At 42.4% G+C, this 20,649-nt stretch overlaps 1 long non-coding RNA gene across 5 annotated transcripts in view; it reads right to left on the reverse strand.

The window, feature by feature from the left end:
- Positions 1–3: 3 nt before the first annotated feature.
- The window catches only part of LOC146500260 (uncharacterized), a 32,232-nt gene continuing 11,586 nt past the window's right edge, over positions 4–20,649 (reverse strand). For 4 of the 5 annotated variants that reach the window (XR_014869853.1, XR_014869855.1, XR_014869854.1 and 1 more), the window contains 3 exons: positions 18,069–18,131; positions 8,948–9,006; positions 4–7,956 (listed from right to left, as the gene is read on the reverse strand). This is a non-coding gene — a long non-coding RNA (uncharacterized LOC146500260). The other variant, XR_014869851.1, reaches the window with a different exon arrangement.

A 20,649-nucleotide genomic window follows, 5' to 3' on the forward strand; every position in this document is an offset into this window, starting at 1 on the left:
CACACTTTATTTCTGGAGGATCCCATAATGTACAGGAGAGATGACAGCCCTGAAATCCTATATGTTGCTGACTGACTACAGTATATTTCTATTTTATAATTGCTTTGTAAAACTGCAAGTGATGTGGATATTTTTATACACACTGCAAAGTAGTAATAATGTCATAAAGACAGGATTTCCAGATTTTTTTCTCTAGCATTCACGTTGGCACACAAATCAGAGTGGAGGATTCTTCACACAACTTTCCAGCTTTATGCCCTTTCAAAAATATGCAGTCAGAACAGAAGAAAATATCATTCATCAAGCTTCTTGATGGTCTTTAATATAAAGAAGTGCAAACATAAGATCTTCTATTAGGGATAACAAGACAGCAGCAATACAACAGCTACTTGTATGATTTTGTGTGCAGATTTTTTGTGTGTGAAGATGCGGCTGTTCTGTGTCCTGTGTCTGGGTTAAGTCTGCTGAGATGCTTTCACGCCAGACTCAGTGGTAGGATTCTCATCAGCCTGACTCACCAAGTTTGATATTTGATAACAGAGCGGGGAACATGTAGTTGTTTGCCTTACTCACCCACCTTTTGAAATTCTGGTGAGCTGTGGTCAAACCAAAGTAGCGAATGGCACATTATGTAAAGCCTACGTTACGCTGCTGTAATTACTGGTCTCGTCAGCCCATGACCTGGACTATCATATTGCAAGTGATGGTTAGTCACAGGTTTGGTTAAGGTTTTACGTAAATGTCATGATTCAGTGTGCGTCATTAGGAAACACAATCAAAGACACTGACCTGTTGTAGTGGTTGTCTAAGTGTATGTAAGATAGGTATTTAGATGCAGATGTGGCAGACCATGAGTTATTTTCATATTTGACTTTAAGCCTCCATTTTTGTCTGTACATCAAGCTATTTTCTTGTCACATTTGTTTTTTTTGGTGTTCAGGATTATATCACATAAACTGTTACCTTTACTGAAACCATCCATATGACTCCGAGGCTGCCAATTACTATAACCCTCTCAGAAAGCACATGTTATTTGAAATTCATGTTATTCATATACAATTCATTTGCACAAATGATGGTGAAAAGCATACTCTGTTTCATCATCTTTTTGGTTCCGATGGGAACCATAAATTACAAAATGAATACACGCGTCTTCCATATGACTGAATCTAATGATCGAGATCATGAAAGGTGTTTAATTGGGTCACAGATCAAATGTCCTGATACCTAGCTTCACTTTTTCAGAAGTGGCAGTCCATCATTTATAACTAGTTTATGTTTCCCGTGTATTTTGGTGTATTTTTCCCTTTTGTTGTTAATTGACCGTCGACTGAAACAAGCAGAGAATTTTTTTCTTGAATAGCTGTGAAGGATAATGAGATTCTGTCCTTGTTCACATGCCTTTTCTGTGTTTGCAAATTCTTTTATAATAACCTCTTTCACAGACGCATGTTTTATGAATAATTTTAGAAATATGTGTGCTTTGTTGAAAAATGTGTTGCTTGTTTTAGGAAAAAACAAAGATGAACTGCTCCAATTAATTATTTACTAATTATTGGACAGACCCTTGAATACTGGGTGAGGACCTCTGTGAGAGCTCAGTGTATGACCACTGCAGCTATATGTTAAGGAGCCAGTTTAGGTTCTTCTGAATCTGAATCTGATTAACTAGCAACTTTAACTGGCAATGAGGACATAGCCACTTACTTTGATTATGTGGTCATTTTGCGTGTTTCTTCATTAAGGCATTCATTTCTTCATTCTTCATTAAGGCTGTCATTTAATATTTTACTTAAGTCAGGAAAGCTTGAGTAAAAGTCCAGAAGCTCTGTGTCCTATAGATGCTCAAATGGAATGCAAAGTGTTAATTTTTCTACATGTTTTTCTGTATTTTTATTGAATATCTTTATAAAACCAATTGGATAATTGGATAATAAGCAATTTTACAGACCCTCTACCAGACATACTAAGAAGTAACTCTGTTCTACTGACAGGTGGTGAACTGAAGTGCCTCCTGATACTGTAACATTTACAAAAATTCAGCTCTGTCGTGGTTTTGAGTTTTTGTCTGGACTTGAAAGGAGGAGATAATAATGTCTGGTTGCTGAATGCTATTTTCTAGGTTACCATGACTTTTGTGATTGAGTCTCAGTCATTTGTTTGTGTTCTTTATTCCTAGTTTCTCTGTTCTCTCGGTTTCATTTCTTTGTCTCCCCAGTCTGTCTTGTCCCCATGTCTGTTTCTCCCTAGTGCAAAGCCTGTGTGTTTTAGTCTTTGTCTCCGCAGTTATCTTACTTCCTGTTTTACTTTGATAGTTTCCTGCCTCGTGTGTAACATATTCACTTTTGCTTCCTTTATCTCATTTGCCTAGATTAGTGTCATCTGTGTTTCCACCTGTGGACCGTTCTCTCATTACCCCTTGTGTGTATTTATCTCCTCAGTTTCCCTCTGTTCCCTGTTGCCTTCGCCCCCGTGGTTTAGTCCTCCTCCCTTGCAGTCTGTGTTCCTCACTGTGTCAAAGGTTTGACTTTCCTAGTTTTGTCATTCATGTTATTTTGCATTTCATTTTAGCTTTATTAAACCAGCTTTCAGTTTAATCCTCATTTTTGCGCGTCCTGCGTTTGGGTCCTACCTCTGCCAGCCACTGTGACACAGTTCAAGTGGAGTGTTGATTTATTATAGACAGTAAAACAGGAAAGGAAATTTAGGTTTTTTAATCTTTTAACCTTGCTTATAATTACATTACAATAAAATAAAGAGAGCCCGAATAAGACTCTGCGGCACTGGAAATGACTTTGCTGGAATGCATGTTCGAAGGAAATTGACCTCCTAAATATACGAGAAGTGTTTCTAGAATTACCTCCGTCTCTAAAGTTCAGTGCAGGGACAGCGCTTTTCCAGGGATGTGCATGAGGTTATGAGTTTATATCTCAAACTGTCACCTCTATCTGACAAAAATCCACTTATAGAACAATTTGCTTTAGTTCTTCTTCTGCTTCCTCTTATCTTTCCAGTTTCCTGGATCATAGCCATTCACCTTGATCATAAATAACAAAATAAACTTTTGAATGTGAAACCCATTTCCAGCTACTAGCTGCCAATTCCTGGGTAAGCTCTATTCCACGAGCTTCTGAATTTCTGTCATCAGTCTTTCTGGAAAAATAAATAAATCATGTACTGTACATATTCACATCCACTAAAAGGCTTTCTCTCTAAGGTAATGAAACCTTTGTCATCTTAAATAAAACAATATCTTTGTGAGTAGAAAAAAGAAAAGAACAAGACCTCCTTTAAGAACTTCAGCTTGAATTCATTTATATTCTTTAAACTCATAACTGGATAATCTCTGCTAAGAGTGTTCAGACCCCTGTTTTCCCAGTTAGTCTGAATTAACTACAGACTCTTCTTTGTCAAACCTCAAAATCGACTCTGTGAATGTCTGTGGCTTATAGAAAATGATGCTTGGTTACTAAACAATATAAGAACTTTTTTCAAACACATACAGTGATTTTCGTGACGTAGTGCTCAGAAAGGCTCTGTTCCATTTGCATTGTTAATCCTGTCAGTGGCATTTTGAATGAAGTTTTCTCACTTCTGGAACAGAATCCAGAAGTTTTATTTTCACTTCAACTCTCTTTAGGGGACTGTTTTTTTTTAATTGAAGTGAAACTCACATGCACAATGTCAACAGGTGTTTCATTCATTGTACATAACAAAGAACCAAACTGTGCCACTGTGACATGGTGTCCATTCAACAAAACAACAGTACAGGAAAGTCAGGTGGTAGATATAAACTTTTTGTTAGTGAAGATCCCATAACTGTTACACAATAAACATTAAGGAGTACATTTTTGTAATAAGAAGCTCCTTTGAAACCCTAAAATGAACTGTTCTTCATAACATATGTTATTACTATCTATTGGCTGCAGGGACATTTGTAAGTGATAACGTTTGTCCATAACTGACTGACTTTCCTGGTACAAACCAACCAATCGAGACTCTTCTTATTGACTGTTGTTTTATCTAGAATGCTGCAGCAATGAGTCCTAAAACCCAGAAATGATGTAGCATTTTGCACCACCAGTTCACTTGTCTCAGTGTTTCTTTTTTTGAATGGGTGTTCATTAGATGTCTGCAATAAGGTCTGTGATTAGCACAAGTTTTAAGCATGTTTGCTTTCTTTTCTACAGCGTATAAAAATATCGATAAATACTTCACTTCTAAATTTTGTAGTTTTTCCATGTCTCAGACAAGGCATTTGCTAAAAACCATGGTCCAAAGTTTTGTGGTGGTGACGCTAAAAAACTATGACCATGGTGTTGTTTGTTTATGGCACAACATTAATTTAGCTTTGGCAGTTGCATTTACACTTCAGAATTCAAAAATACATCAGTTTCTAAAGATTAACATGTATGCTGTAGACTTATTTTTTGCAGACTTAGTGAAAAAAGCATTTTTGAAATATCACATCAGGTTTTTGTTGAGGGATCTCAGGGCAATGCTAACTTGTGAGTTGGCCTACAGCACTCTATTAGGGGCGTACCCTTCAAAACACTAAGAATACACATACTCTCTTACTTTGGTGTGTTTTTGTGTGTGAAGTGTTTTTTCACTTCAGTTCATATCAGTTCAATTCAATTCAGTTTTATTTATATGGCGGCAAATCACAACAACTTGAGTAACCTCAAGAGGTTTTATATTGTCAGGTATTGAACCCACGATAAAAAGATGATTTTGCATCTAAACATATTGATTTAAACAATTTAATGACTGTTGTTCAAGAGAAAAGCCAGTTAACTGTATCTTATGAAACCATAAACATCTTGTGACCACTGTAAACCATGTCATGTAAATCCCCCTCTGGAGGCTTACTGATGGGGAAAGCCCTACTGTAGAGGTCAGCAGTGACGCAAACAAGAGAGGGAGTTTAGCTCTGGGACATGGGACGATTACATCACTGATGCCACCTTCAGATAACAGCACCTTCACCTTTTACCCTGTCCTCCTTGAAAGTGTTTAAATGTGCGATGGAGGACGACAGATGGCCTCATCTCTCTTTCATTTTCCCACAGATTTTTTCCCCCTCCCCTTATCGCCATCATCATCAGTCATTTTTTTCTCAGCATTCTGTTGTTTTGCATTCTGACTGTTCTCACACCACGCACGTCATCGACAGCTTATCAAAGCAACAATAAACCGCCCACGCACCCCTCCCATTACAGGCCATTAGCAACCACTTGCATTGTTGGGATTCTCATAGTGGGTCCCGATGGAGTCGCTCAGCTCGCTGTCACAAAAACAGAGTTGGTAAAGTTGAACTTGAGGGCTTGAGTAGCGAGAGACTGACAAGACCTGTATTGATGATGGAAATGAGACGAGTGATTCAGTGTGGGGGATGTAAATGCAAATCCATTATAATTACACCCGAAGGGGTTCCAGGTGTTACGTTTTTTCTGTCCTATAAGGCCACATTTATGAGGTCATATCTTTTGCATTAGCACGCTTGTTTCATCAACTGTCAGCTCGGCTTCTATTTCATAACAATCCCTGTCTGAAAAATGTAATTTTCCACACGAATATATAATCACCATTTTCTCAACTCCTTTGTTTACTTGCACAGACTTTATGCAAATCTGTTCAAGCTGACACATGAATGGCACCGATTCACTTCTTTAAACCATTACCACTGAAAGGCTTTTACATAAAGAGTTCCTTCACGTTTTCCCTTTTAACACAATGCTGACATGCCCGCCTGTGTGTACACTGAAAAATCTATTGTACAGCATGTACAGTCAGATCAGTACAATACCTTTCAAACAGTCTTTTGAGCGCAGAATTTGCTGATTGTTGTTTCCCCAAAAGATGCGAGCGCTGCTTTCATGTAAAATCATAGATGGTGGGAGCGTTATTTACAAGCAGCAAATAAATCTTTGTGTCCTGTTGCACGGGGACAGGGTTTTGATTAGTGAAATATGCCAGACTCAGCTGGAGAGGTTCTTATCCTGTATTATGTATTGCAGCTCATGTGTTAGTTTGGTATAAATGAAACAGCATCACTCAGCTACCTCTTTTTTTTTTTAAACTTGCAGCGATAGGAGGATCTAGTGTAGGTAATTTTACACTCAACAAATAATTTTGTCTGTAGAATTTATTAATTATTGATTTGTTCGAATGACAGCTGAAAACATACACGGAGAGGAAGGAGGCACATACGCTCATGGTCACTGTCAGTGCAGCTCATGTAGAATATCCCTCACCAAAGCCCAGAGTCATATTCGATTAGCAAAAAAACAAACAAAATTGATAAATGACTGAACTTTTTTCCCTCGGTTGCTTAATGAAGCGAATCATTTCAGCCTCACTCATATCAGCTCTACATGAACCTTGGAGCTGTGGAAAAGGTAAGGCACAAAACCTTCACTCTATATTTGTCTTTGATTTGATTATAAAAGAAATAACACTGTTATTCAAAAGACCCGCTGTTGCGAGGGAGCTTTGCCTCGGTGTCTTTTCTTAGCTGTGGAGACTTATTATATTTTCAACTGTATTGCCGGAGCGTTGCTGGAGGGCTGCAACAGGACAAAGACGCTGCTGCCGAATCCCTGCTGAACACACGCATTAAAAGTAGAATCGTGCCCCCCTCCCGTCCCTTTTTTTTCAGTTTCTTGCAAGGCTCGGTGCCGTAACATGCTGCTTTATTCATGTAGGTATCAGTCTGGTTAGTGTGTGTGGAAAGGAGAAGTTGCCAGCAGAATTTGTCAAATTACAGTTTGACTGCATTTCTTCTGGTTTTGTTTTTTTCAAATTAAAATCGTTTGTGAAGTAAAAACATACTTTGGGATGTAGAAGTTGCTTTTGGGGTTTGCAGACTTTCACAGGTAGGGATGTCTTCTGAAAGCACTGTGTGAAGTTTTGGTATAATCCCAGGTGTGTGTGCGGGTGTGTGCTTTTTTTGTACTGTGTGTGTGTGTTGGCTGCAAGGGAGACAGTGCTGCCCCACTAATAAGGAGCCGGTCTGACAGCAGCCTGACAAGCTCCTGACAGACAACAGCCCAGCTTTGTGCTGAGTTACTAGAATATTCCTGGCATCTCTTGCTTGGGGTTAACTCCTGGGACACAAAAGCAACACTGAATCAATTTAGATTTAGTAGATTTGGAGATTTCTTTCTTTCTTCAAATGTGATTTTCAGCTTGACGAATGACAGTCACTCAGCAGTATTAATGTGAAATATTTTCTCTTTATTGAATTGTCAGGGTCAGGCATTTGAGCCACATTGACAGAACAGATGAATGCTTACCTTTTCGAGCGCCCGAGGGATTATATAAGAGCTGCTTATATTGCTTGCCAGAAACCCAGCAGACAATGTAGCTGTAGAATTGAACCACACAGAAATCTACATTGTATGCCAGGTTCAGGACGAAAGCAAAGGTCTCTCCGAGGGCTTTTCAAATACACGTTGCCGCTTTTCCTTTGGAAAAATACGCTCCTTTAAATTTCTTTCACGGAACTTTAATATTTACAACCAAGGACATTTCATATTAAGAGAATCTCGCAGAGGCCAAGGAGAGAAGGCAAAATGAGTGAGAATTTAAAGAAGAATGACAGAGGAGGAAGGAGTGAAGAAAAAAAAAAACAACACAAAAAAGCCTTGACAAGGGGCCCTTGTGGAGTTGTGACACAGAGAACATCCTGTCTGTGGGGTCACAGGATGGAGCCCCCCTGACATCGCAGCCAATGCGGGGACTGGAATGTGTCACTTAGCCAATAGGAAGAGGAACGAGCAAGCTTGACTGGGAAGTAGGCAGAACTGTCAGAGACCCAGTAGCCAGATGTAGCTGCTGATTGCTACACAGGATCTACACTGCCTACTGAGCAACTGACAGCAGCTAGAGAGGCGTGAACTGCGAAGGCTGGACGGTTTGGTCGTGCCTGGGTGGGGAGACTCTGGACCCCATCTGAAGAAAGAGTGAAGAGAAACAGAAAATAGGTCCATTATGAACACATACAGATCTCAGGGACAGACCAATTATGTAAAACAACAAAAGGAAATTAAGAAAGAAGGAGAAGGTGTGAGTGCAAGATGCAAATATGTAGAGGCAAAGGAAAGAGCACGGGGGGCAGCAAACTGCAGAGACGAGATCAAGCGGGAGAAAATGAGGAGCCCGAGGGAGGGGAAGGATATAGGAGATAATCTGCTGACGAACATCTCCAAGCATGGCATTATCAGTTGCAGATTCCTGCCATTCTTTCCCATTAGCCCTGAGGCATGACAGACAGAGACCACCGCCATGCCGACTCAACGCTGAGCCCTACGCATAAAGAGAGCGCTAACTCAGTCTTCATAAAACTGCAACCTAGATACATGTGATTGGAGGAGATGGATAACCTGGAAGGAGACAGCGGGGCCGATCTTTCTCCCTTTATTATCGCTCTGCATACCTGAGGCCTCATGACTATATTGATCAAACATTCTCTGACCAGCTGATGGTCACTTGACTCCACTTTCCTTTTATTAAGGGAAATGTGCTGGCTTCTCTCTCCCCCTCTCTCTGCTCTGCCCCTCTTTCCTCCTCCTTCCTCGCATTCCAGCGTTCTGTCACTGTAAATGCTCTTTCTGTCATATGCGTCTTTACATTTCCCCCCTTCTTACTTTTCCTTGTTTCAGCACCTCATGTTTTTTTCACCATGCCAACTATGTCATATCATTTGTCTCATCTTACCGTATAAGAGAAATTTCTCTGACAGGTCCCCAACTGAACTTACCTGTGAGCCTAAGGTTTAAAGCGCTAATACTGTTTGGGCTCCCTGCACTGAGGGATTTGAGGTAGGGAGAAGGGGAAGTGGCCTAGGGCTCTGTTCTTTTGACAATAGTGGCAAAGAAGCTGAGAGAGGAGGGGACAGTGGCGAAGACAGTGTTTGATGCAGATTTTTGACTGTATTTCTTACCTCTTGTGGGAATGGCTCGTGGCCATTTATCTGGGACAATCCATGCAAAATCAGCAAACCTGGAAAAAAAAGGAAAGTGATACTTTAGACTTCAGATGCTAATTTTAAGATGTAAAAAACAACAACAAATATAACAAAAGATGTCGTTTAGCATAAAATAAGGACAGGTGTGTGTTAAAGTTGTGCTAGTGCAGTGTCAACAGGTCCAGACTGGTCAGGCTCAGTAAGTTCACTGGGCTAAGAGGCAAAGTGATAAGGTCTATGTGTTATCGCTTCCCCTTTTTTCCACACTTTGGTGATGCTGCCACTGCCGCTAGGCAGAGAGGTCAAATGTACATAAGCCAATCAGCTTTTTCAATTTTTCAATCGAAAGCAACACATTGAGTTGGTGCGATATGGACATGCTTAGGAGGACAGAGGGTGAAGGCACACAGAGACAACAGAGGAAGTGAAACACCATCTCAGATAAGCCAGATTAACCGGGGTTTTCATCGAAGCGACACCAGCTCTCGGTTTTTAAACACACGTCTTGTGCATGCTCAGATGCTACGGCGTTTGAGGAGCTGGACTGAAATAAAAGCAGCTGGACAATCTGATGCCTAATACTAGCCAGGAAATCCAGGAAAGCGAGCATGCGTCTGTAGTTCTTCCTCTAGAGAGGAGTGAAATGAGCAGTGATGCGGAGCGCTACAAAACTGCAAGAAAGAGTGGGGAAACGCAAGCAACCCAAGCGACAAGGGCGACTTGGACTAGAGGAAGAGGGGGAGAGCGCTAGGAGGCCTGGGGATGGGTGAGGTGGTTCGAGGAGGGGCGAGGCCAGGCGTGCCATTCCATTCCTGCCTGCGCTGGCCTATTCTATTCCTAGAGTGTGGTATATGGCAGTTGATGTGGCTTTCGTCTTAGCTGCCTTGAAGATGACTGGGCCTTTACCACATCCACATTCACACACAGACACACACACATGCTCGAAACACATTCACAAAGTGGCAAATGTGTTCACATATACACCATGTAGTACACACACACACACACACACACACAAAGGAACTGAATCATTACCCTGCTTTAGCCTCAAAGTAGGGGGTGACCACTGTACAAGTATGTGTGTGTATTTTGTGCAAGCACGAGAGTTGCAGTTCTACAGTGAGCGACACTGGTTCACTGGTAGTGTGCATGCGCTCGTGCTGTTGCTCAAGTATGTGTGGGCATGTGTGTGTGGGTGGGTGTGTAGGATGTGTGAGCTGGGTGTGGATGCATTCCCGCCCTCGCTCTCTCTCTCTTGCTCTTTCTGCGCGTGTGTGCGTGTGCAATACGTCCAGCACTCCATCTTTAAAGTCCCCTACTGTTCCAGCTCTGGGCTTATTATCTACAGTTGCTCTTCCAACAAAAACAGCCTGGAACTGTATCAGTTTATTTTTGAATACTAAGATTTGGATAGAAAAATTGATGGTAGAGAAAATTGGACTTTTGAAGCGCAAGCACATATTTTACTTTTTCTCACTGAAGGCTATCAGCTGTCAGTGCTAGAAGAGAATTGGTGGACACTGTCTTCTTGCAGGAACTTTTGCACAGACTAAAATTCAAGAGTTTAGATTAAAATTTCAAAAAAGCAAAAAAACAAACAAAAACAGTCCACTTAATCTTTTAACGTCCACCAGGTCACCCGCAAACCATTGAGCATTAAGGGTTCTAGGTTGCTTTTAGTTGCACAGGAAATGCACACGATTTCAGAAATGAGTTTTTGTTAAGTTTTTGTTTTTCAAAAGTCTCCTACATGGATTTCAGCCCTCTACTCCATCTGTTATTATTCCATCTGCGTATGCCAAAATAGGTGAAAATCCATCATTCGAACTTAAGTGTAACTCTGCCCCAAACAGACTGCTGACAACCTGGTGAGTATGAAGACGTTCATACTTAGCTTGTTCCCATACAGCCTCGCCAATTTCGCTGGATTCACAAAGTGAACATTGCACCAATCACTTTGCTTTCACTCACACAAAGAGATGCTTAGACTACAAGATGAGACGAGCCTAAAATGCAGTGCTCACCAACTGCTTGCCACCAATTAAGCAGCCGTTCCATGAGGCCTGCTGCCAATCAGATATTAGTTCTCAGCTCCCCAGATTTCAATATACCCCAGCCTGACAGTCTAATTGGTTATGATGGGGGAGTGAGAGCTTCCAACCAAAGAGAGGAAGCCAGTAACTCATATTCGGCGGCGGCAGAGGTTATGGAAGCTCTGTCTTTGCTGCTACCTCTGTTCGCCATCCAAAGTCATTCCCTGTTCCAGAATATTCTCCTGCTGCTAAAGTCACTTTCCCTGCCACCCTTTCCTTTCCCTCCCTCTCACTTTCTATCCTTATTATAAATTGTAAAGATAAAACAGGCCTTTACTTGTAAAGCTATCCCAAATGGTTCCTTTGAGTGCTGCTAGGTGGCTGTCGGTCGAGTTACACACTGAATCCAGACCTTTAGACTGAACAGCCAAAGAACCTCTCCAGAGGGAGCCCCAGCCTCAAATATACAGCTTGTACCCCAAACCCAGGCTCAGCCCCCCAGCCTACAGAGAGGGATGTCTGCAAGCTCTTCGAGGGGGCTGGACTGATGGGAAAGACCTGGCGAGATGACCAAGGAAAGCTAACTACATCCTCGAGCTGCTTTATGAAGGTTTGGCAAATGTGCAGGGAGCACAGAAAGAAGGGAGCCGAAAGGAAAGGAAGGGAAAAGGAAAAAAGTATAAAGAAGGAATGGAATGGATGAAAGGTGTCCCATTGTCCAAAATCAGTGTGAGGGTACTTTGCTTTGTCGGGTCACAGGGTTTAAACAGGACCAGCGCTGAACCCTGGCAAACATAGCCATAAATCTGCTTCATTAGTGCCAACATAAGGCAAAGCAGAGGCTATAATGTAATAATGTAAGCTCTGTCTGCAAGCGGCACAACCCGGCTACTGATACCTTCACTACCTCCACCCTGAATACTAACGCACGTCTTGACAAATAGCCCAAAGAGACTGAAAGTAGATAAGTCAGTTGTGGAAAGTTTGATTTTTAGCAAATAATCAGAAAGTCTGGATGTTGTTGTTGGGAAAACTGTTGAGCCCACTGTGTGTCTTCTTTTAATCAAGAGTTTCACTCTTACTTTAATAATCCTGCTGATACGCAGGGATTTCATTCTGCTCTCTTGAGTGTTGTATGCAGCTTGTCTACTAGCAACATGACCACAGTTCCTTCTTGACGTCGTCCTACTGAAGCCACTTTGAATAATCAGCCAAGCTGAGTCATTGTGCTAACTGATTACCTTTGGAAAACAAAAGGAACACCTTAAAAACGCAGCTCTGCGGGCCTTGCCCATTGATCCTGGTTTTCCATGACGTGCATCCGTCTCTACAGCCTCTTTCTCACGCACGCACGCACGCACGCACACTCACATCGCAACTTATTGGAATTCAGTGAGGCCCAGGTAGGGGAAGCTTTGCCCATATATGTGCAAAGGAGGAACCAGGCCAGGTGTGTGTGGTTAGTACACGTTGGAACGTTCTTGAACACACACACACACACACAAGAAATGCACACAAGACGTATGCAAACACACAAAATCTCTAACGGGCTTTTTCTGTTGTGCATGCACACACAGTGCTTTGAGCCCTGCGACATCTAAGTTATCTAGCTAAGCTCTTAACGCTACAATCTGCCTGTGAATGACAGACTTGTGTAAGTGAGCTGTTGATGTATAAACAAAGACAAGTCGTGCAAAAAGGAAAGTAGGGAAAAGAAAAAGGAGAAATGAGTCAAGTCATAGTTAAGATTGTTCTTGCGCCGCTTAACCCAGTTTCAGTTACATAACTCCTGTCAGTGTTGGAATAACTACGGTATGTCACAACGCCTCACTTCCCGACGCCAGCCGCTATGAATGCAGTTCAAAGTAAAGCCTGCCACAGGTGACTTAAGTCCCAAGTTCCTCCAGCCATCTGCCACCTGTCATTATGCGGTCCACGTTTGCCCCCTCCACTCAACGTCACGAGCACATTGTTCATGACATTAAGTGTAGCCGTTATATCCTTTTGTTGTCAAATTGAGTGTGGTGGAATAAACAGAAAAGCTGCTTTTATCACTACCATGTAGATATGTGACCATTCCACAGCAGTTTGTCAGGATGACACCTTTCTAATGAACCTAACCTGCTTGCTTGAGGTCCTTTTCAGTACATTAAAAACAGAATTCTTCCATTTAAAACTCACAAAGAATAAATATTTGGTATTAAAAAAATTCCTGCATGTTTATCTTTGACCATAAACCTTTATTTGTATATATTTTATTTCCACTAATTAATAACCAAATAAAAGTAATATAAAAATAAACTAATTGGTATTAGCTCTGCATCTCTACATTATGTCAAATGTAGTTATGTCATCGAACGAAAAAAGTAACACGTGTCAATATATTCATTTTTTATGGGTTAAATCTGCTCAGCCAGTCATGGCCTTTTAAAAAGATGTAAATCTATTTAAAAATTGAACGTTTAACCATTCTGTTGAATAGTTCAGTTTAGTTAGATTGACTGGGCTTTATAATGCTGCATCACTGCCAAGGTTGAAATTAGGTTCAGTTTGACTAAAAAATGAAAGGTTTGTGGAGAGCTCACCTTGCTGTTTTTTCAAGCCACTTTTATTTGGTTGTTAATGGTTGTAATCCAATAGCCCCTAAAATGTCTACTCATGCCAGTAATACAGTCAGCAAATAAATGTATGATGCAGATGTAGATTTCTCACCTTTTTTGTAACCAAATCTCAATGTTGCTTTGACATCTGGAAAATTATCTTAATCAACGTCTAAATAATCATAATAATAACCATAAAACATAAGAAACTGCTACAACATGCCCTGGATTTGTATACGTGACAAGAAGAAATGTGCTCTCCTTTTCTTATTATCCAAAAACCAAGTCATTACGTTTGCCTATAGAAGCTGCAGAAAGGTGGTTGGCCTGAGATGGTTAGCTGCTTATTGCCAAGTAGCACAGAGCAGGGTTCGCCGTGTAGGCAGGGTGATAAGACAAAAGGGCAGATTCCATGCTAATCTGGACTTGGGAATTTAATCTTCCTCATCAAGATACCTGCGATGCATCTCGCCGCCAATCTCTTTTCTATCGCGCACTCGCGCCGGAAACGCTGCCCCGATAAGTGCCGACAGATCCTCGCGCACCAACGTGACAATTCCTTATCACCACTCCTCACTCTCTTTCTCTCCGTCTCCCTATCACATCCCCCGATAAACCATAAACTAAAGTGGGGACAGGAGGAGTGTAGGAACTGCAGTAAGCTCAAGGAGTGGCCATTATTGTGTCGCAGTAAAACAAAGGGTGTGCATGTCCGTCTGTAGGGTTGGCTGTTGGCAGGCACCGGCATGGTAACGTGGTTATGGTCCACACACACACACACACACACACACACACACACACACACACACAGAGGTCACCCTGATAAATTATTTTCCTGTTTGTTTCCTGAGAACGGCCTCTTACATTATCTCATCATCTTGATGAGATCGACAGATTAATAGCATGACTTCCTTTTTTGTTGAAATTCTTTAAGCGGAAATCTAAAAGTGTAGACGGTCACAAAATAAACCTTCGTCCCCGAAAGTGAGTCATGAGGGAGCATTATTACGTGTTAATGCTGGAAACTTTCCCTCTTATTACATGACAAGTAAGAGTAATGATAGCTGGAAGGAGCATCATGTTAGTCAGAGAGAGTGGGAGACAATTTGAAGAACAACAGCTGGGCAGAGAGCCACAACTCTTTAAAAAAAAAAAAAAACATGAAGAAAAGAAGAAAAAAAGCCCACTGCTTTAAGACACACACCCCTCTGTTCAGATTGTGACTAAGCCCGCTTAGGCAAACACATGTCACCCACAACCACTAGCACTGATTCACACGACTCCTTAAAACACTCTCTCTGTGTCTTGCACAGACCAATACATATACACACATGCGGCGGCAATCGCTTTAAGAGGTGGTAACCAGGAGGGACAGCGGCGACAGTGTAGGGGAGAATGACTCCAGAGTGCCGGCTCTGCAGTCATCAGACGTCACTCCTTTGCAGCCAATCATGTCAGCTGCCTGCCATGTCCATTCATAAAGAAGCCACATGCTCGCTGTCCATGCTGTATATTTTATCCACACCCCACCTCCCGCTCCACCACCAACCCCACCGTTTCCACCTACACCCCACCCCAGACGCTCAGTTCATTCATGCCTTCTGCTGCAGAGCAAAAGGACTGTGCTATCTGTGTCAGTTGAAGAGGGGGTGGCACACACACACACAGCGTGACTGAAACAGAGAGGAAGTGGTGCTTCTGTATTTAAAAATGGCCTATTGACCACAAAGACCTATTTTAATCACAAGACTTCATATCAGCGTTGCCTTCAACAGACTATGTCTGGTATATTACCGCAGCACTGATGATAGCATACACCAGACATCGTGCTTCCCATCTAATCCTGGCTGCGCGACTGTAAGTCAGCCTCAGAGCAGAGTCAAACAAATCGGCTGTGTGACAGTGAATCAGCTCCTCTGTAACGCGATCGCAGCGCTGGGGACGCTCACGCTAGTGACCATTCAAACTCAGAGCACTTCGAGACAAGCTGAAGGTGACCAATCACCAGCTTCAAAACAAAACAAAATTGAACAGAAAGAAAAATCAGAGCACAACTTCACTACTTCAGGCTGTGTGAGAGTTTGCCGACAGCCTACAGACTGCTCTTCCTCTCCACCTATTAAGGATCTGGGAGCAGTTTCTCAACCTTAACTTGTAACATATGATATCCATCAACAGCAGCAGCAGCAGCAGCAGCTCCTCTACTTTCTGGGAATCTTTTCCCTTTCTTTTCTTTTTTCTTTCTTTTTTCACTTACCCGTCTGGGTGAGAGTAGTGTTTCCTCCCAGCGCTGAGTTTGGAATGAGGGAACCCCCCCCCCCCCCACATACGCACACCCCTTCCCTCAAACTCCACTCGAATTTCTTCTTCTCTGGTGTCTTTTCTTTAAGTTTTTCCCAGTGTTTCTGGGCGTCCTCTCGCTCTGTCTCTGCTTCAAAGAGGGATTCCGGGTTCCCTTTCACTTTGACTTTGCTTGGTCCAACAGAGAGTGAAAGAGAGAGAGAGGGAGAGAGAGACAATGTTGGGTAACGGTGTCTCACCCACGTCACTGCCCAGGACCGTGAGGGCAAGTGACATAAAGCTCGCCATAGCTCAGCTTCTGAGAGATTTCATCCTTACATGTCTCCTCATCTGTTTCCCTGTCTTTTTAGCCTCCTCCCGTTGCATTCTTCTGAGTGTAATCAGTAACAGGCTTAAAGTGACAGCAGCAGCACTGAAAAACCGGCTCTCTCACTCACAAACAGAAGCACACACTTTCACATACGCACAAAAAGACACACACACACACACAGACAGCTTGTGAGGCTCCCTCTGGGCTAAAGGTGCTTTCCCAGAGCTCTGGAGACACTACAGCCGTTAAACTCCCTCTAAGCCCCGCCAAAGTTGCACTATCACATGTTTCACAGCAGTCTATCTCTCTCTCTCTGTCTCTCTCACCTCCTTCCTTTTCTCTTACCCTTCACCCTCCCCTTCTCTCTCTCAACCCCTTGACTGACACTGTCGGACATACTCGCTCACACACACTCACAGGACTGCTGCTTCTCCCTCTCTTATACATAGCGTTTAGAGGGGGCTGAGCCTAAAGCAGTGTCCTGTTACAGCTCTCAATTGAGGTTAGGGAGAGGACATCCATTCAGAAAAAAGAGAGGAGGGAAGAAGGAGGGGGAGAGGGAGGAGGAAAAAAACTTAAGGGTAGCCTCTCTGTCTCTCTCCCTCGCTCTCTCTCTCTGTGTATGTGTGTGTGTGGTGGGGTCTTCAAAAGCAGGAAACTCCCCCGCTAGAGAGTTGAGACTTCTATTTTAAAAAAAAGGAAAAAAAGGACTGCTTCTCATATAGTGCTTTGTTACTCGAGCACTTTATACTACATGTATCAGTCAGTCATTCATACAAGCGCTTTTTACAATGCCAAAGTGCTCTCTGTCTAACTTTCACACTGGAGGCCATTCAGGTGATCGAACTTCCCGCGCTACCTCCCGAGCCGTAGCCACCCTGAAATGAATATGAAATAAGGCGACACAAACAAAAACAACACCCATAAGGACATACACCCACATAAACAAATGCTATATATGCGCATCGTATCTCAACTGCGCCACATTTGAAGATGGAACTAACAGATGGGCTGCTGATTGAGACCGCAAAGAGAAAGTACCAGAGTTTACAGAACCGGACGGACTCATAAACAAGCGAGTAACCACATGTTGACCACAGCTACTAAGAAGAAAGTACCCAAGTTCACAGGTTAAAAAAAGAAAGAAAAAGAAAACAGGGGGCAGGAATGGATGATGACAGTTCCTGGGGAGACTGTGATATATTAATTTACAGTTGTCTTTGGCACCTTTTGTCCCCCTGATCTGAAACTTTTGACCTGAAGCTGCCCTCGACCTCAGTAAACCCCCCCTTGGTTTCGACCTCCCTCCTTGGAGCTTGCTTTCTCACCTACATCCTGCTATTTTACCCCAACTTCTGCCAACCACACCTATGAACCATCACCACCCTGCCCCACCCTCAGCTTCCATCCTCCTCCTCCCTGCTCGTGTGTATGGGGTAAGAGTGGGCTGAATGGGAGTCTCGAACTGAAGGAATCACATAGTTGGTTTGTTACTCACACAGGAGGCCATGTGACTCACCAAAGGCCATGCTGCACCCATGCTACGCTCCCGTTACACATATTGTGGTACAGAAACACGCACACACGTTTTAATGGAGCCGGATAAATGCCTTTGTCAGACCTCATTCATAACTATTTAAATAACCTCTGTGAGTCACATAACAAGTAGGGTTAAGTAATATTTAACCTATACACACACATTTTGGCATTAAAGCCCTTAAGTGCAATCTCAGGGCAACTTGCAACCTATTGTTTTTTTGTATGTACAAGAACGCCGCTGATTACCTGACCTGACTGTCCTGAGGAGGTAAAGCTCTATCACGTTATAAAAGAAGCTTAGGAAAGTTTCTCACCTCAGTGATGACGTGAGTGGGATCCCAGCTTCCTGTGAGCTGCGACAGCATCAGTTGGCTCTCCTGTTTGGGACACAATTTAACCTAGTATGAGGGATTGTTTGTGTATGTCTTGTTGTTTCGGTGCGTTCTCTTGTACACACATGTACACTGTATAATTTCATGCTACCTGCCCAGGCACTGTTGACGCAAGTCAGCATTAGTGTTTAAAAGATTTGGTTGTATATTTTTTTTAGAACAATGTCCATTAAAACACTGAGATTCGGTCAAATAAAAAGGAAGTTTTAAAGGGCTTATAAGTAAAGCCTTCATGAGAAATATCATATAAGATTTTTTGTTTTTAGCCTAAATTTATATTTCTAGTGTTTACAAACTACATTTCCATCCAGTGTCTTTGGACCTCATGAGCTAACATCAAAGACATCATCACATATAGCTCTGCTTGTCGCGCAGAGAGAGTGAGTGGGTGAAGGCTGAATAACAGCTCTCTCCGTGTGTGAATGGGTATCTGTATGTGCTTCGCCGTGTTCAACGGGTGCCGCTGAGCCTCGGCATCAGGCTGCACTCAAGCCAGGGATGACTCAGGGTGAGAGCGGCTAAATGACTCCAGACCTGCCGACAAACTGCGGCATGAATGTGCGCGGGTCGAGTCACCGGGGGGATTTAAATGCTGTGCGCTTGCCTGGTTTGTTTTTGTTTCATTCTGTTTGAAATAGCTTTGTTAATTTTCTCTCGTGTATTCCTGTGTGGAGCTATTTCGGGTCGACCATTTGATATGATGTGCACTGTTACCTGCCAAAAGCAGCGATCTGACAGATTATTCCTGATCTTGTTATTCAGATGCTCTGCAAGCCAGCGACAATGAGTCATCGATTTCTTTTTTTCCCTTAATTTATAATTAAATTTATAGTTAAAATGAAAAGAGTGCAACGGTCTGTCTTTAGCAAATGATGAATCTGCAATCATTGATCCTAAAAACAATTTATAATAACACAAAACCAAAAAGGAGTCAGATAAACACGAGACTGAACATATTGTCTTCTAAATGATCTAATCAGAAAATATGAAGAAAACTGTTCTGTTTTGCGGTTGATTCACGTGTGAAAGACAGCAAATTAATTAGCGTGTGTGCTGATGAAATTCACATGATGTGAGTCTCAGTTTGACATTAAAGGGTTTCTCCTAAAGAGCAAAGTTGCTCAGTAACTAAGAGGTTTGCCATTTTAGAATGTGACTCAGTCTATTGTGGGCACAAAGTGAGCACCGCCTGCTCGCTTTCTCTGGGTGGATACAAGGGCGGAGATGTGTTTCAACACACATGCACGGCACAGGCGGGGGTCTTTCCTTCATGTAGTTACAGACACACACGTACCCCCCCACGCACCCCCACCCACACCCACACCCACACACCCACACACACGCACACACACACACACACACAGACACACACAGACACACACACACAATGGAGATTTCAGTGGAAAGGAAACTGGGGATTCCTAAGATTCCTGTGGACAAAAAGGTGTGAACTCAGGCGGCTGAGCAGCCTGGGAATTCTGCTGGGTTGACTTGAGAAGCAGTTAAATGGCTGACCAGAGTTAGTGGTGACACACAGTCAGACAGAGATAAAGAAGAGCTGGAGAGATAGAGCGAAGGAATTCAAACAGCAGGAGAGAGACGAGAATGTGGAGAGAGTGCAAGAGAAAATATTGAAATGGTAAAATGGGGCTGTGTCTTTACAAGTAACTATACCGGTGCTTAATGGTTTACATGAAAAAAGTAACGCTGTTCTTCTGCAGTCAGATGTGAAACAGAGTAGTCAGAGAATAATGGCACAAGCAACATACAGAATTTTGCCTAGTTCAAGAAAATCAAACTGTGTGTTTGTGTTTTCAATGGTTTTAAATACTTTCTTATCCACCTTGTCTTAGCGTCGGTGGCGTTTTATTCATCCTACCCAAGTAAACAGGGTCAGAGAGATAGCAGTGATAGAGGTTGGGTGGGGGAGACACAAAGACCAGCAGTGAGAAGACCTACAGTAAGTTTCCACGGTGCTGCTCAGAGTAGTTTTAAGACATGACAGTTAAAAAAAAAGTTCACTTGTGGAAGATTTTCTTTCAGCTGGGTTGAAGTCAATAAACAGATTGGCTGTCCATTAAAAAAAAAAAAAAAAAAAAAAAACGCTTAAAAAGAAAAAGTGAGCAGCAAATAAAAACAAAAAACCCCAAACAAAACAGCTAGAAACTGTGTTTCAGAGAAGTAGGGAAAAGGTCAGCGAGACAAATAGAACGTGCAGCTAGATATTTCCACAGACGTGTCAGAACATTTAGAGAATGTCTCCAATGCCCCAAATTCTTGTGAGCACTGAAAGTTCTTTCTCAAGTGACATTCCACATAGCCAGAGAAAGTTTGAATTATAAAAGCACAAACTCTCTCTCACACACACAGACACACACACACACACACTTAAACACTATGTCACAGATGCACCTGTCTGTGCCAAGACAGAAACTCCCAGCCATTGATAGACAAGAACAGACGTAACAGTGACGTCATCTCATTCACTAACCCGGCACACAAA

Source organism: Neolamprologus multifasciatus, chromosome 16 (assembly GCF_963576455.1).
Source record: "Neolamprologus multifasciatus chromosome 16, fNeoMul1.2, whole genome shotgun sequence".
Lineage (NCBI taxonomy): Eukaryota > Metazoa > Chordata > Actinopteri > Cichliformes > Cichlidae > Neolamprologus > Neolamprologus multifasciatus.